Source organism: Cephus cinctus, unplaced genomic scaffold (genome assembly GCF_000341935.2).
Source record: "Cephus cinctus unplaced genomic scaffold, Ccin1 Ccin1_scaffold0191, whole genome shotgun sequence".
Lineage (NCBI taxonomy): Eukaryota > Metazoa > Arthropoda > Insecta > Hymenoptera > Cephidae > Cephus > Cephus cinctus.
This window is the reverse complement of record NW_014332912.1, coordinates 444,060-459,857: the sequence shown is the minus strand read 5'-3', so window position 1 is coordinate 459,857 and position 15,798 is coordinate 444,060. Positions and strand designations below refer to the sequence as shown.

The window sequence follows — 15,798 nt, the reverse complement described above, 5'->3', positions numbered from 1 at the left end:
CCGTAGAAGCTTTGACGCTCGTCACATTTTTTTTTTGGACGTCCGAGAATTTGTGTTTGCATATAAGAAATTCGTGATGGATTAAATAAAACGGAAACGCATCTGTAGGTACAGTCACAGTAAAATCATAAATTATTCTTATCATAAAAACCATGTAAAATATAATTAGAGATTATTCTAAATGGACCGTTTCAATTTTAAGATCGATCTCAGTGCAGTGCTAAAATGATAAATTCATTAGCCTCCTTCGAGGCCAAAGGGTAAACTGCATAAAATATCTTGTAAAAAAATTCAGTAGCGTTACTGCCTCAATGAGAATTATGTATGTTGACAGAAGTGACGCTACTTTATGTTTGAAAAGTACATGTATTCTAACCTCACTACTGTGGAGATCGCGGAGAGAGAGAGAGAGAGAGAGAGAGTCAAAGACACATGAATAATATATCCTGCAGCTTGAATATCATAGTACTAAAATGAATATCAATGGCGGAAGCCTATTAAGCCCACGTGTCAAAGTGAACTCGTAGAGTGAATCCTTCTGTTAAAAAGCTTCGTTTCCATATCAACGAGTGACCAGTCGTGCTTGCGACTGACGTGCGGGATTGAAGCGTAAAGAGAAAAGTCCCTGCAAAGAGTAAATAAATAGTATATTACACTACAAGGGCAGAAAACTGAGCTTTCGGCTTCGCCTCGGGCATTCTATCGAGCAGTTCCGGGTGCTCAGTTTACTGTCCGCGTGGTGTATACTATTTTTTGCAACAATGTACGGAAAGTTCGCAGTTTATGCACCAAAAAGAAACAGAAACTGGCCGATTCTTGATGATTCTCGCAGACTCCGAACTCATCGAGAATGGACCATTTTGTGCTTGTTTTTTAGTGCACAAACTGTATACTTTCCGTGCAGCGTTGGAAAAAATATATTTTGCAATCTTATTAACGTCCAGTAGCGACATCTACACAAGTCGTACGACACTACGATGACATTTAGGCGACGCGCAACTTGCTTTGTGACGACCAAACCAGGCAGGATTTCGTTTTTCGTATTCCCATTATCATTAATTTTCTTCATTTTTATTTTTTTTAATCTCAACCTTTATTCCCTTGTTATCTGTTTCCCTTCAAGGAAGCCAGGTCAGGCTAATGGATACAAAAGGGTTTTATAGAGGAAGTATAACTCAACCGGCGTTACTTTTTCGCCGCGGCGGGCGGACGCCTCTTTCTGAAATTGTTTGCCGTTTATCATCGGCCCGGCAGGTAAAACTTTTTCTTAATTTACACTGTAGCGTATCTCGTTTATCTGAATTTCGCTGCTTCGCCTTCTTGCTGGTATAGAAGTTTTCCAATGTTTTCGATCTTAATGATTATAATTTTCTTTGGAGTTACATTCGGAATTTTTTTAATCCCTTTTTTTATTATTATTGCCTTTCCTAAGGGTCCCGTTACGTGTGCCGAAGCTGTGAAAGAGAAAAAAAGCATAAAAGCGTGCAACAGAAAAGTACCAAGGAGGAAGGAAGAGTGAAGGGGAGACATAGGGACAGATCAATTTACTTGAAAAGTACCACGGAGAAAGAGAAACCGATAGAGAGAGAGAGAGAGAGAAGAAGAGAATAATACAAAATGAGAAATCAACAGAGTACAATTCTCTCGAAAGTTCATCCTCCGGCTGTTCCCCAGAGAACAATTGAAACCACTCGCCCACAAGAGAAAATTCTTGATTTATATTGAAGCAATTCACTCGGGTTACATAATCCGGAAAAGTTGCTAGGACCAGAAAGCCTAATACGAAGTACGACTCAGGGGTGAAGTTTATCCTTATTAACGTAACAATCTTCGCCAAGTGTGTTTAACCGTCTAACTTACCGTAAAGATCCTTCCGAGATTCGTGAAAATTTCAAGAAAACGGGCCAAGCGCGTACGTGATAAATTTTCGTAAATTAACCAGCCAATTTAGTAAAATCAAAGGCAGACTTTCCTTGAAAAATTGTCGTCCCTTACGAACGGACGTTTTCCCTCTCTCTCTGCCGTGGCATATGAAAATAAATCGCACCGCCAATTTCTTTCGCTGAGAATAAATACCAACGTATTCCACCAGAGGGTTTCAACGGAGGAGACAAGGAAGTGAAAAAAGATTAAGATCAATGATAACGAGACTATTTTCTTCTACTCCTAACTTCGCTCTCTCTCTCTCTCTCTCTCTCTCTCTCTCTCTCTCTAACAATTTCAAAATTACTCTTTCGCTATCAAACTTGTTACGAGTTTGATTCTCGCCAAACGGAAAATCCTCTTGCGGCCATTCCTCATGTACGGATACACGTCCGAATTTCACTTCCCGTATGTACATGCAATATATACCACATATCCGTTTGCCGTATGTACGCGCATTTATACTAATGTATTTAGTTGGAATTAGTTCGAGGCTCCTGCAGACCGTCGAGGGCAACTGTACCGATGGTAATATACATATATACGTAGGCAGGAATGACGTTCTATCGGGTACATCCAGGTACGTGCAGGTACGCGCAGGTACGTATACTGGGTCCGCAGTTTCAGGAAGAAAGAATAGAGGCAGGTTAGGTGGTTGGCGCTGATGCACTGAAAGGCCACCGGTAGCACTGCCCGTAGCTGTCTGTATATAATTTTGTATAACAGTACCGACTATAGCAGTACCGGATTATAGGTGTGGATGTAGGCTTTGCTTATATCACGTTCAACCAAAGCTATCAAGCTGCCAGAAACAAGACTCCTCGTGGACTGTACGTGGTTGGTTGGCACCCGTGGCTTAACCTTTCGAGCCTATGTGTTTCCTATACCTGCAGCACTGGTTGCGTAATAGTGTCAGTGATAACGTCAGTGGCTTCAGCTTCAACTCTATATCCCTAGAAATCCCTAGCGGATATGTTCTCTATATCTTGGAGAAACTAGCGACTCCCGTGACAGGACGGCGAACGAACGAGTCGCGTCATACGCCGATATTCTCTGTGGCTTTTCTATATACCATTGTAATCGTTGACGATTCTGTAGCGACGGCTAAAATTAATTTATAAATCCTCCCTGCCTGTGGGACATTAAAGGGTGGTTCATAGTTGAGCAGTCTGCTTGTCCGTGAAATCTTTCCTTTGGACAATCTCAAAGTCTCTTAAGGGATCATCACAGTGTAAAATTTTCAAAAAATCGACTTTTTTTCTATTATCTGACAGTATACACGGTTATACACATTCCGTCCAATTTTTATGTCGAAATTCGAATTATTTCGGTCGCTACAGCCTTTTTTAGAAAAAGGGATTGGAAGGTCAGACCTGACGCACTCCGAACTTTAAACGCGTTTTTCTCGGAATGGTGTTTTTCAAAACCGTGGCCACTCTCAAAGGAAGAATCTTCAAGCTATCCATTTCAAATTTTAACAGAACATACTTCGTGTCATTTCTTATGTTGCTATGGAAGCTTTTTCTTTTTTTTGAAATCTTCCTATTTTGTTTTACGAAAAACTCTCGAAAAAAAAGGCTAAATTTTATACGTTTTGTTCAAACCGACGTCATTTTTTTAAATTTCACTAACAACAAAAAAGCCTCCATAGGAGCGTAGCGGCTTTCCTACAGATTTATAAACCATTTGAAATTTTTGATTCAGGTAAAATTTGCGCCCGCAATCTTGGCCATCATGTTTTTTTTTATGATAGGTGGAAATGCTTTAAAATGGAATAAATGGATAGTGAAAATGCACTTAAACCACCTCCCGTTATGCTGACATGGATCCACCCTGGAACCGCTTTCGCATTACTTCAGGGTAATCTTGGCCACCATGGAAGACCATTTTTTTTCATTCAGTTTTTCACAAATAAAAACAACGTTAAATAATACATAAAGAAATTTGTTAAAAATCATTTTGTATACTTCATAGATGCTTCAATTTGTAAAAAAAAAAATTATACCGATTACCTTATTCTATCCACCTAAAAAAAAAATCTCGAAAATCGGCTATTTTTCGGACGGTCACACTGTGATGATCCCTTAATGGTTTTTTATATAGTTTTTTTTTGCTTCGACCACTCCTCTTGGCTATTAGGGGCAAAAAATTGTATATCTATACGGAGGGTTAACGATAGGGGCGAACGGGGTGTTCTTGATACTGTTAATATGAAAATTTAAGAATTTCTCTTGAAAATGGGCTTGGATAAATACGAGGGTGGAACAAAAGTTAAAGCATGGTTATCTGCCATTGTATATATATCCGTGGCCGGGGTGGGGGAAAATAAAAGGTTAACGGAGAGGGTTGAATTAGTCAGTAGTTTGCCGGGTGCTCTGTTACGGAATCGCTAGAGCGCGAAACCTCGGTCTGAATTTGCAAATTCACGAATTTCCAGAGAGATCCCATATGCACCCTATATATAGTACGTTCTGATATAGCATATATTTTCAATATAGCTGGTATATGCTTGTACACGTATGTTTATCGAAGTTCACCGCCAGAGGAGGATCGGGGTCAATGGGAAAGTTAAATTCGCGAAACCCTACCTGGCAATCCTGGATCCCCGTAGTAAATTTTCGTCTAATCGGGCGCCAGCGTCTCTTTTTTCCCTCTCCGAGGACGCTTTTCAATTTTCCAACTCTGCAGGGAAAACTCATTTTTCTTTAAAACGCGAAACCGGGACTCCGACAGTACGTAAAACTCTTTCATGATTGCACATTCAATCGATGTTTAATCATAAATATATATACACATATATTTAAAAGCGTTTAAATATTCTCTAGTTGGAAATGCCAAGTAATCGCCTGACGTATCCAGCCGTGGGTGGTTTTTCAAAAATGATAATATTACCAAGCAGAGCCAACGGTGGCTCGTATGCCTAATTCAATTTGAACGGGGGTACCTAAGTTGCATCCGTTTTGGCGCTGATGTTTTCATTCGAGATTTTCGAAAGCGAGTTAACCTTAAAATCGGATGGTAAGACTTGGCAAACTTTCTTGAAAACGTGAAAACCAATTCTTTCAGCGTTCCCGACCTCTTGGTTAGTTTTAATTCGGCGTTGCCTTCGGCGCGGTGTTTTAATTTAACCGTTTGACTGCTACGCGGCGCAAAAGGGCTGCGTTCATTTGTCTCGAGAACCGCGACGCAGGGCTTTTGCGCTGCGAGTTTTCAGTGTGTCTTTGTTGCTCCGTGGGAGTGAACGTAGTCTGACCTGACCTCACGCGTACTTTGTAACACGAGTGCATGCTAAAAGGCCTTCGCGCTATTTGTGCGGTAAAACATAGTTGTTATACATAAATTTTTCATGTAAGAGTCAGTGATCTTCCCCTAATCAAAATGATCCTTTACGTGCTGATGATAAGAGAAGATCAATAAACTTTATCTTTTTATAAATTTAAATTTTCAAAGAAAAAAACAATTTAATGATTATTTTTTTCTTATTCACAATCACAATTAATATTGTTTCTTTATAATACGAGAAGAATTATTAAAATTGATTGATATTTGTCTAAATGAGAGTGTTTTACTTGATAACATCAAGTCAAAATATGTCCCGCAGTTTTCGTGCGTTCTTACGAGAATTGCTTAGCAGTCAAACGGTTAAATTGCATAAACTCGTTGTACTATATTTCTTTTTCATTTTCATACCTAACCGTCTACTGTTCGTATTGCTGCAGTCTCTTTGCTGCTTTGTATATATGTATATAGACGTTTACACCGAATAACGGAGACTACTAGCGCCTGGAGACTCGTCAGGAGGCATTAGACTTATTAGTAAGCGGGAGGGCTGAATAAAAGCGAGAAATTGTCCTTCCACTCGGGTTTATTTATAATGCTGGCTCGTTACGATGCTGCAATCATGGACATGCACGAACTATTCGCCAACCTATATTACACGTCACGCAGCTGCGCCGCATTTAATCCTTTTTCAATGAGTCGCCAGTCACTAGTCAGCAAGGCTGGAGTTTAATTCGGATCTTACAGCGTCACTGGGCGGTTGATCGGAAATATAAAAAAAAACGTGATAATCTTGAGATACGGTTATGGTAAAAAAAGTAAAAAAAAAAGAACAAGGAAACAGGATATACAACATTTGTTAAAATTAACATACCTGTTGTTAACACCGATAATATCTGTGTAAAATATTTATGAAATTTGTACGTTACGCAATATTTTTTAAGGGAATACTTTTTTTTACCCTTTATTTTCTAGGTGAAATTATCTTTAGGCGCAACTGTACTCGCCTGCTATATCGGTGCTTCCCTCCATCATGGACGAAATTGTCCCTCGATTGCGAGCAATTTGCGTCCTAAGCCGAATTCAAGAAGGGACGCTTCCCGAGAATCAGTCTAGTAGACTGCTAGTACAGACGGTAGATGGCAGCACGTTCTCTGTCGTTTTTCGATATCTTAGGACGCTACGTAAAGTTATGATATATCGAGGTTAGATCGTCGCGTGCTTTTCGTTGAATTTCATACGTGGCAAAGGTGAATTGAAGAATTCTTTTGTGTGAACCGTAGGTAGTGGTTACGTACTGTAAAGGCAGTTTCCATCAGTGTCCTTTGACACCTGCTGACGCCAGTTTCTGTGCGACGAAGTTTTATTTTCTCGTTAAGGACCCTGCATGTGTACGTATATATATTTTCCCGTAGATTCAGCCAAAGCGATGACGAAAATTGAAATGGATTCACGAGGAGCAGTGGATCTACGTCATAGAGTTCTCGGGTCAAAGGATTTTTCAAAAAGGTTTTACATCCCTCGAAGGGATGTTATCTCGTACCGTACGGCTTCTTCGTGGACGTTTCCGGCGAAGGTTTGACTCGTTGAAAAAGCAAGGGCATCCTTTTAACACGGAGACATTGTACTGGATCATTGAACGTTAATCACTTTAAAGGGATAGACACTGACTAGTGTCACGTTCGATATATATACATATATATATGCCCCTTCTCAACGGAGCATTCTGTTCACTCAGACTTATCCTGGCGACTATTTGTTCAATCGATCCTGTAATATCGGCAGGCAAAGGATGGAGACACTCCGGGAAGAAGATACCTAGGAGGATCAGAGGCGATATCCATCTTAATCAGGTACCTCGCGTTGACCCTCTCTATCTGGCAGGTTAGTCGTCTCCGGGGAAAAAGTTCTTAACGCACGAGTCGCCACGATTCTTCCACACGAATGGCACTTGGGATCGCGTTATCCAAAATCTTTTTTTTTTCCCCTAGACGAAAAACCCCGATCGTTTACTCCACTTGGCCAATCGTTTAACCGAAATACAATTAGCCCCTTGCTCCTTGTAGATGTTCCAAGAGGATCCGTGATACTACGCTGAACGAAGTTTGGCTACCTTCAGTCAGCCTTACCCAGACATCCGCAGCCAGCTCAACCAGCTGCTTAGATACCGACAGAAGATTTACGACGTCAACCAGAGTTTCGTAGTTAGAGCAAAGTCATTAATCGGCAGCGAAATCATTCGTGATGTTCGTAGCAGCCGTTAAATTTGGCTGGGTGGGACGGCGTAATAGGTATTGCATATACTATCTATCTACATACAGTATACTAGTTCTTGCAAATCTATAGTCGAGTACGGTAGATCTTGATATAACGTTGAGAATATGGCTGCAGTTTACTGATCTAGCTATTTTCCTAACCCTGTAGATCAAACTGGGTACTGGAGGATGAACTTGGACAGATTCACCCTGGCTGCCTTCGACGAATACATAATGGATTACAATAGCACGCTTAACGTGTACTTGACTTGGGAACTTACTTATTCGCTTACTCGAAGGCAGGGCTCGCCTCCAGTGTATTACCTATAGGAAGCTCCGAGACTCGAAAGCTGGATGCTGCAAGCTACATCGTCGTCGAGCCATCCGTTTCTCTCGCGCTATAAACTTGGGAACTTACTTGCCTACTGCGTTCAACAGGATTTCACACTCTAAGGAAAGTTTTCCTTAATTAAGGTCGATCCTGGATAGGTGATTCACGTTGTAAAATTAATATCGTTGACTGACCGATCTTAGTTGATAATGGTCTTTGGTAATCGATATTTTTAGATTGTTATCGACTGGCTAACAAGAACGTGTTATAAACTGATGTTCAACTTTTAATCATACTTGTGACCCTGATGCAATTTTCTAAGAAACTTGGGTAATCTTGTTCAAGGATTTTTTTATGGGGGGTTTCTGGATAAAGGTTGTATAAGAAATTTCTTTTCTTCCTTAACGCGTACAGCGTTAATGATTATTTTAACTTGGATCTTTATATTCGCAAATTGGATACAAAGATGCGTTACTGTATGTATAGTTTTTTTTTTTTTATTTACTTTCTTTGATATTATAGATTTATCAGAGCCTGCGTACGGATAACGGCAGTAGCAGGGGATACTCGACAGAGATATCGAAGGATTGATTTTATGGATGAAAGTCAAAGTTCCAGAAACGTGGAAAGGACGTGTACGATGAAAGGAAAAGAAAAGTCGATTATCTGATGCAAAGAAGAAGACCTTTAGTCCTTAAAATATTATGTGAGATCCGATTCCCATGGATTTTAATATCTTGTTGGATTTACTACGTTTTACGTTTCTTTCTTTTTGTTTTCTCTCAATCCTACCTTTCATTGTTGTATTTATTTTAATTTTTAGTTATTCTTTAGATTTTTTATATTCGCGTCTGTCAGGCAATCTTGCCCCCTAGGGTTCTAAAAAAAAGAAAAAAAAAAGAGGGTCACGGCTGTATGCTAAGAAGCGACCTGGCCTCACAGATGAGACATTGAAAAAGTAGCATTCCGTCGCGTGGGCTTTGTCATCGTCTTATCGATTCCCTGTTTGTTTGGAAGTCACAGTCGAGTTTCGCGTCTCCCATTGGCGTAGATCAAGTAACCCTAGATGGCTGCGTAGCAGAGCACAGCGTAAGTAGCAGCCCGTAGAGCTATGAAAGACTTGCTCGAGAGACTCTCAGCAATACTCTCGGGCTACCGTACCTACGCCGATCGGTGCCATAAGAGACTAAGGCTCCTTTCGTCTTAATGGCTATTAAAAAACCACCGAGCCTCTTATCGGAAAGGGAAAATCACATATTTTAATGTAATATTCATTTCCTCGCTGACCATTTTCATAGCAAATTTCAGATACGTCTCGCTTGATATTCGATTCCCGTCGCGACGATAGCTGCCATCTTGTCTTGTAGTTCGGTTAGTCTGACGTTTTCAAGGCAGCTGGATTGACTATGGAAATTGTAGAGCAAAGCTGAACGGTTTTGCGCCTCTATGGAATACTAATTGCCGTATCACCATACACACGCGCATATATATATATATATATATATATATATATATATATATGCACGTTTAACTACCATCCGCCTGGGTCAAATGAAACTGCCATTGCGCAACGGTCGACGCTTAGGAGAAATTTGAAAATCGGAAGGGACCTTCGTCAGAAACTTACCTAGACTGATGGGTTATCTCCTATTGTTACTCGTTTGAAATTTTCATTCACTATTTTCAACCCTTTCACTGCCAGTACACTTCCAACTTTTATTTTCCTTTTCGAACATCAAATATATCTACCATTTTCAGTTTTTCGAGTCTGAAATCCAATCCGTAATCAGCAAGCCAAAAAAAGGTAGAAATACCAAACATCGCAAAAATTCACTGAAAAAGAGAAACAAAGTACGACAATGAAAGGGTCGAACAAAGAGTATCATTACCATTGGGTCAAGTATCTTAACCCTTTACCGCCGACTGTATTATGGTCCAATCAGCGAAAGAGTAGTAGTCGATAATTGGCAGGTTAAACCAAACTGGGTAAGCAAGTCTTTCGTAAGTTTTTACTATGCATATTTAATAACGCTCAGTTTTGAGCCTTTGAAAAAAAAACAAAAAAACTAAACGGTCGATAAGGTAGAATTCTATATTAAATAAAAATTATGTTCCGCTCGGCTCTAAAGGGTTTGAATAAAGTTCGTCGTTCCGATAGCTACTATATCGCTCTATATGAATATTCGAATTGCCGTGTACCTAACATTTATTCGATTCCCAATGAAGATCCTTTGCGCCAACTGCACAATAGATGCAATTTGCATTGTCGATTCAGAAGGGGAAATGTAGGTGAAGCCGGCAGGGTGGCGGAGAGGTTGTTTGGTGCTGCTCATGTTTTTTCGTGCTTTTCTGCTTATGAAGCACAAGGGTGAGTCGCGCATGCGCATTGGGGTCGCGCTCGCGTTCCCGAGCAGTAATTCGTGGGGTGCGAAAGCGAGTAGCAGTCAGTATAGCGTTGGCCCGAACACCAGTAACGGCGCTGTCTTCTCACGAGGAAGGTACATTGAGTGCACGATATAAGATTTCGTTTATTTAGATTTCACGTAGACAACGTAGTATTGTATTACCATCGCGTGACGCGGACTGTCTGCATCGTCGAGAAATTAGGACCGAGAACAATGGGCCCATTGATTCAGTGTATTCGCGTGAACTATACCTTTTTATAATATACTCTGTTAACGTTATGTCTTTTTCATTCTTTCTCGCTCCTAAGCGTCTCAGAGAATCGCCTCGGTAGACTCAAAGAAGTGGGAAATGTACAAATAATTTTTGTCAGTTTAAAAAACAAATTTTGTCATCGCTTCCTTTTCTGTACTAACATTAAATATGCATTCTCGTAAATCTCTAGGACAGACTCGCTCGATGCAATTTTTCTTGTCTACTTAATCCGGACTTTATATGGAGAAGGTATTTCTTTTTATAACGTACGCTTTGCTGATAGACGGGATAAGAGGTATTTACACTTGCGATATACATTTCGACTAAGGTACTTTCGGAGCATGTATACTGTACAATTGTACTCCGCTTTTCACTTCTTTTTACAAATGTTTACGTTTCTCTAGTAAACTCGAGTATGCCGGTCAGCGTCCACTCTAGAGCGGTAATGGCACCACGTCCGTAACACGGTGTAACCTACTCTACCGTATGAAAGGAATTTATTGTTCACTTTTATTTTCTGCGATTCATTTAGTTTTTCGTGGCAGGAGGGCTGATAATTTTTCTTGTTTTTTTTTTCCGTGCAGGCCTTTTTTTTACACCTTCAAATTACTTTCGCGATAGGGGAAAAAAGGATTTTATTTTCCGACGTACAATAATATTTCAGGCTGTTCGTGCAATTGGTCTTTTTCTGCGTTTCGGAATTTCGGCTAGAATCGAATATTTGGAAGGATTCGATAAGCGGCGCGCGTATTATCGGTCGGTATGTGGATTCAAAATGAATGGGTCTTGTGTATTACGGCAGGTCGGACTAGGTTGGAGAAGAGATTGTCTCGTGCGAATTACTCTTTTTATTTTCTACCTTGGACAGCAACGTTGGACAGCCTGTCACGGAAGGACATTTAATCTTCAATAACAAAGAGAGACTGATACTGCGTTCTGTATCACAAGGACTTAAGAAGGTCCTTCTGGGTGGAGGATGACGCTGACAAGTGATTACCTGTTTGTGTATATATATTTTACAAATTTGATAGAAAATACAAAATGGAGTATGGAACAAAATTTTTTACAAAAAAAAATCGGAATTCACGTGGAATGTATTTTTTTTTATTTTTATGAAAAAAAATATTCTATTTATACGAGCTCGATGGTTGGTCGCGGAAATGAGAAATAGGGGTGAAGTATCCTTTCATAAAAATACAGCATGATCCTTTCTCTTATCTCTTTAATCCATGAGATTTATGAGCTAAGTGGAAAATCTTCGGTTGACTACTTTGGTATCATTGTATAAAAATATCTCGAAAGTTCATTCCAGGATGAATTTCTGTTAGATATCTTGGAAATATACTCGGCTAGACAATCCATTTGACCTAATTTAGACAGCTGACCTTTACTTTATTTTGTATCGCGTTTCCCTTTATGTCCTTTTTTTAACTCCGCTTGCTCTGCCATCCCCCCTTCGTCCTTATTCTGCAGAATACGGGGAGTAACCGGGTCCTCTCAAGTTTTTTTATTTATTGGGGTCACTGAGCTTTCTCAGGACCTTTATCGAGTTCAATTCCTGCAAAGGTAACGCGCCATGTACATATCTGTACGGTATCCTTGGCTCGATTCATATTCCTATGGATATATATATATATATATATATAGACACTAGAAGATTGAAGAAGTATACTTATACGTAGCTTCTATCACTGTCAAGTAAAATATTTGGCCAACCTCTACCCTGCTTTGTAGAAATAGAATTGTAGCAGGAGAATTCTTTGGCGAAGGTCCTGCAGACAGGATACGACATAAGTTCATGAATCTCGACAGTTATTTTATGTACAAAGGACATCAGTGAGGAATTGCTTATCATTTTCTTTTTATAGAAAACATTAAATTCTGACGATATTGATATTGAAAATGGTCTTTTTCATTCAAATAAAAAATGAATGTAAAAGCCGCGATAATTTATTTTCGAAATTTCATACGTCACAGCGAAAAATTGTTTTTTGAAAAAAAAAACTCGTTACATTTTTTTTTCTCCAAAATTACGACTATTTCAGAAACGAATGAAATCCCGTTTATATGATTGCGCAAGCGGTTTGAAAAAAAAGGGAGAAAGTCACGGAAATTTCGAAAAAAAAAAAAAAAAAAAAAAAAAAAAAAAAAAAAAAAAAAAAAAAAAAAAAAAAAAAAAAAAAAAAAAAAAAAAAACCAGTCCCGTTCCCTACGATACGATTTTCTTTCCGTAAGGTGACCTGCGAAAATTCAGTTTGATAAATCAAGATAAACTCGTCGACTGCCACTTGACTTCACACCGATCGACCCTTTCACATCTTTGTAATCTCCGAGTGCGGTGTAAATTTGTCGACAGCATTATTGCTATCTTTTAATCAAAATTTTTTTCACGACTGCCATACACAAATCCCCCGTTGGGTTTTGGCCTTGAATAGCGAAATCGAGGATCGCGTTACGCCACGATCTGTCGCAGCGATATCAGCCACGTTAAACCGTTTATCAGACGCGCCAGAGTGGATTAGGGCAGCGTTAGGGCAGTTTAAATAACAAAAATCGTATCACGTGCGAATACAAAAGTCAAGCTCAACTCACTGTATAATTCTCAAAATCTCTTTTGACCAAAAATAACTGATTGTAAAAAATTATTTTCTGGTTAAAAAAAAATCCAAAAATTTAATTCTCTATTTTTCACCAAAGATCCTCCAGATAGACATCTTAATGGGCGACTCTGACACCACGTTGCGATCGAAATTCATTTTCGTCATTAAAATTTATATCACTTTGCCAACTTCACGTCGTACATTTTCCACAGGACGTTTTCACTACGCCAGTAGAACCGGAGAATTTTCAAAGTTTCATATCCTCACGAAAAGACATTTCAATACCGGTTACGTCGACTGCCGTATCGATCGTCCGGCCGAAAGCTGTTACGAAATTTTTCCCCTTTTTATTCATTTTCCCGCAATTTTCAGCCACATCCCATTTTCTTTGTTATTGACACATTCGTCCCGGCGGGATGCTGCCGGCGTCGCAATAATTTCATTCCTCGTTACAGATGAACCCACGGACTGTGAAAACCAGAAGCGGCAGCTTCTTTTTTTAAGGGGTGTCCAAAAATTTGCCCACAACATCCAGCACTCCTCGTCTCGTTCAACCACCGAGCAAAATGAACGTAGAATTTATCAGTCCGTCGGCTCGTGAAACGTCGTTCACTCAAAGCGAGCCTTTTGAACCATCCTGCCAATATTATTTATCCATAACCACGTAGCTTTCGATTTCTACCACTTTTATTAGCTCCTTCGCCAGACGTAACGTTAATTTCCTAAGAAATTCGCTGGTTTTATTTTACCCACCCTTCAAAAACCCCTCCCCTACTCTCCCTGCTTCCCCTCCTGTTAAGCAGCCCCTAAGCACTTTGAACTACCTTCGAGCTCCACTGTATCCTTATCCACCGGTTTTACCCTAAAATCCCGTAGCCCCGCGATAGGCTGCCATTAATCGGTGGAATTAATGTCGCTTATAAAAAATATCTCCCAAGGCTTCATACGGCAGTGCATACGTACAGTCTGAATACGTACCTAATAATCGTAACAGTAATCGAGGTGCATAAAATATATGGGGTGATAAATAATTAATTTCCCGCACCACATACGTAGAACAAAGCAGGAAATTGAACAGGGAGATTATGGCGCCACCAAATCGGGTTAATCATTCAACAGATACTAGCTGCCAGAGGGCCACGGGCGATCTGATAGCGATTAAGGGAATTTTGCAAAACGAAATTATTCGATTAGGTATATACTATACACGTAATATAGTATACGCGAACCCATATTTCCCTCCCTGTGTAAAATAAGCCACGGGTCATTAGGCGCGCCTGTTCATCTTTTTTTTTACGTTCTATCACCCGATCGACCATATCGGGAACGAAGACTCGAAAATATTTGAGCCGCTCAACGTCGCAAAATTATATCGAGTGGTATCGTGCAGATTTTGAGGTTAATCGTCGTTCGTCGGCACAAGTCACTCGCCAAAAGCTTCTCAGTGTCCGATTCTCTTCGTAACAGTGTAAACGAGTGTGGTTTCACGAACCTGAATCTCAACCTTGAACATTTTCACAGTGACGTACAGCGTCTGAAGGTTACGAGACAGGGTTCTCCCGATGGTCTCGTTATCGTAAAAATATTTTGTGGGACCTTCTTTTTTTTTTCCAGCAAGTTTTAATCCCCCTGCTTTAACGTGAAACTTGGCACGTTGAACTTGTACCCCCTTAGCGCAACAGTGATAACCCGTGACAGCGGCCAGAGGATAGCTCGACGTAGCTGCGGAATAATTATGGTGAACGCGTGCAGGCTGCGTAATGGTTCATAATCGTGTGACGGGTAAGGGGCAAAGTTCAAAGCTTTACGATAGCATAAATGAAAGAGATTTTAACGAGAGTCAGGTGGAGCGAACAAATGCATCGACCATTTACGACAGCCAAGCCAGTATCGGCGAACATTTTGAAGATTGATAAGAGAGATAAAAAAAATATTTTTTTCTTTCCAAATCCCAGAGGATGACACGAAGTGGATGGAAAGGTCAGATTTGTTTAGGAATATAAGATCTTATCTTGGAGGGTTGATGGGTTCGAGCATAGGAGCGAGGCTCTTATCTGTACAGTGATAAAGCGGCCCAGTCAAGTTTTAAGGGTTAAAAGAAAGAGTGATAAGAATTAACGAAAATCTTTCGCAAAGTTTCAACGAAAAATCCATAAGGGGCTTTAGCTCGCGTCAAAAGTCTTGAATTACAGAAAAATTATGGCAAGTCTTAATTTTTACCTGAATAACAAAAAATTTCAACCGGGACTCCGTGTATGTCGGGCATGCGTCAGAAACTCGAGTGTTTCTATCCTGTTTCGGATCACTTTACTTCCTAATGCTCAAGAGCCATATTCCGGCCCTGTGTATTGTCCTGCGCAACCATGGTACCAAGGGGTTGTATTTTCTGGGGATTAAATCGTGAGACGTGTCAGCCGCGACTTCCTTCCTGCAGTCTTTAGTGACTTACTACGTGAATACTGTACGTTGGTTCAGGAAGGGTCGGCCGGCTTTGATATTAGTAGCTTTATGTATAGGAATTAATGAGGGGAAAAATTTTTTACATGGAAACGTCACTATTTCCTCAACTACGTCCGCCCTTATGGAAAGTACCCTTAGTATAATTTATCACTAACAGTAACAGTTTCCTTGCGGTAATCAATGGCAGCCGATAGACTCTCGGTTACTTGTCACAATTTAACACGTCATTCTCCCTGGCAAAACGTCATTGGCAATGCTCAATTTTACTAAGGGTAACATTATCATCAGCGGC

The 15,798-nt window shown here is 40.0% G+C and overlaps 1 protein-coding gene across 5 annotated transcripts in view; it reads left to right on the top strand.

Annotated features, from left to right (window-relative positions):
• The window catches only part of LOC107264809, a 99,823-nt gene that overhangs the window by 2,970 nt on the left and 81,055 nt on the right, over positions 1–15,798 (top strand). The window contains exon 1 of one of the 5 annotated variants that reach the window (XM_025081983.1): positions 10,223–10,286. The exons of the other annotated variants lie outside the window; for them this stretch is intronic. The gene's annotated coding sequence lies outside the window, so the exon portion shown is untranslated. Of the gene's footprint in view, positions 1–10,222; positions 10,287–15,798 lie in introns of those variants that run through there. 5 annotated transcript variants of the gene reach the window in all.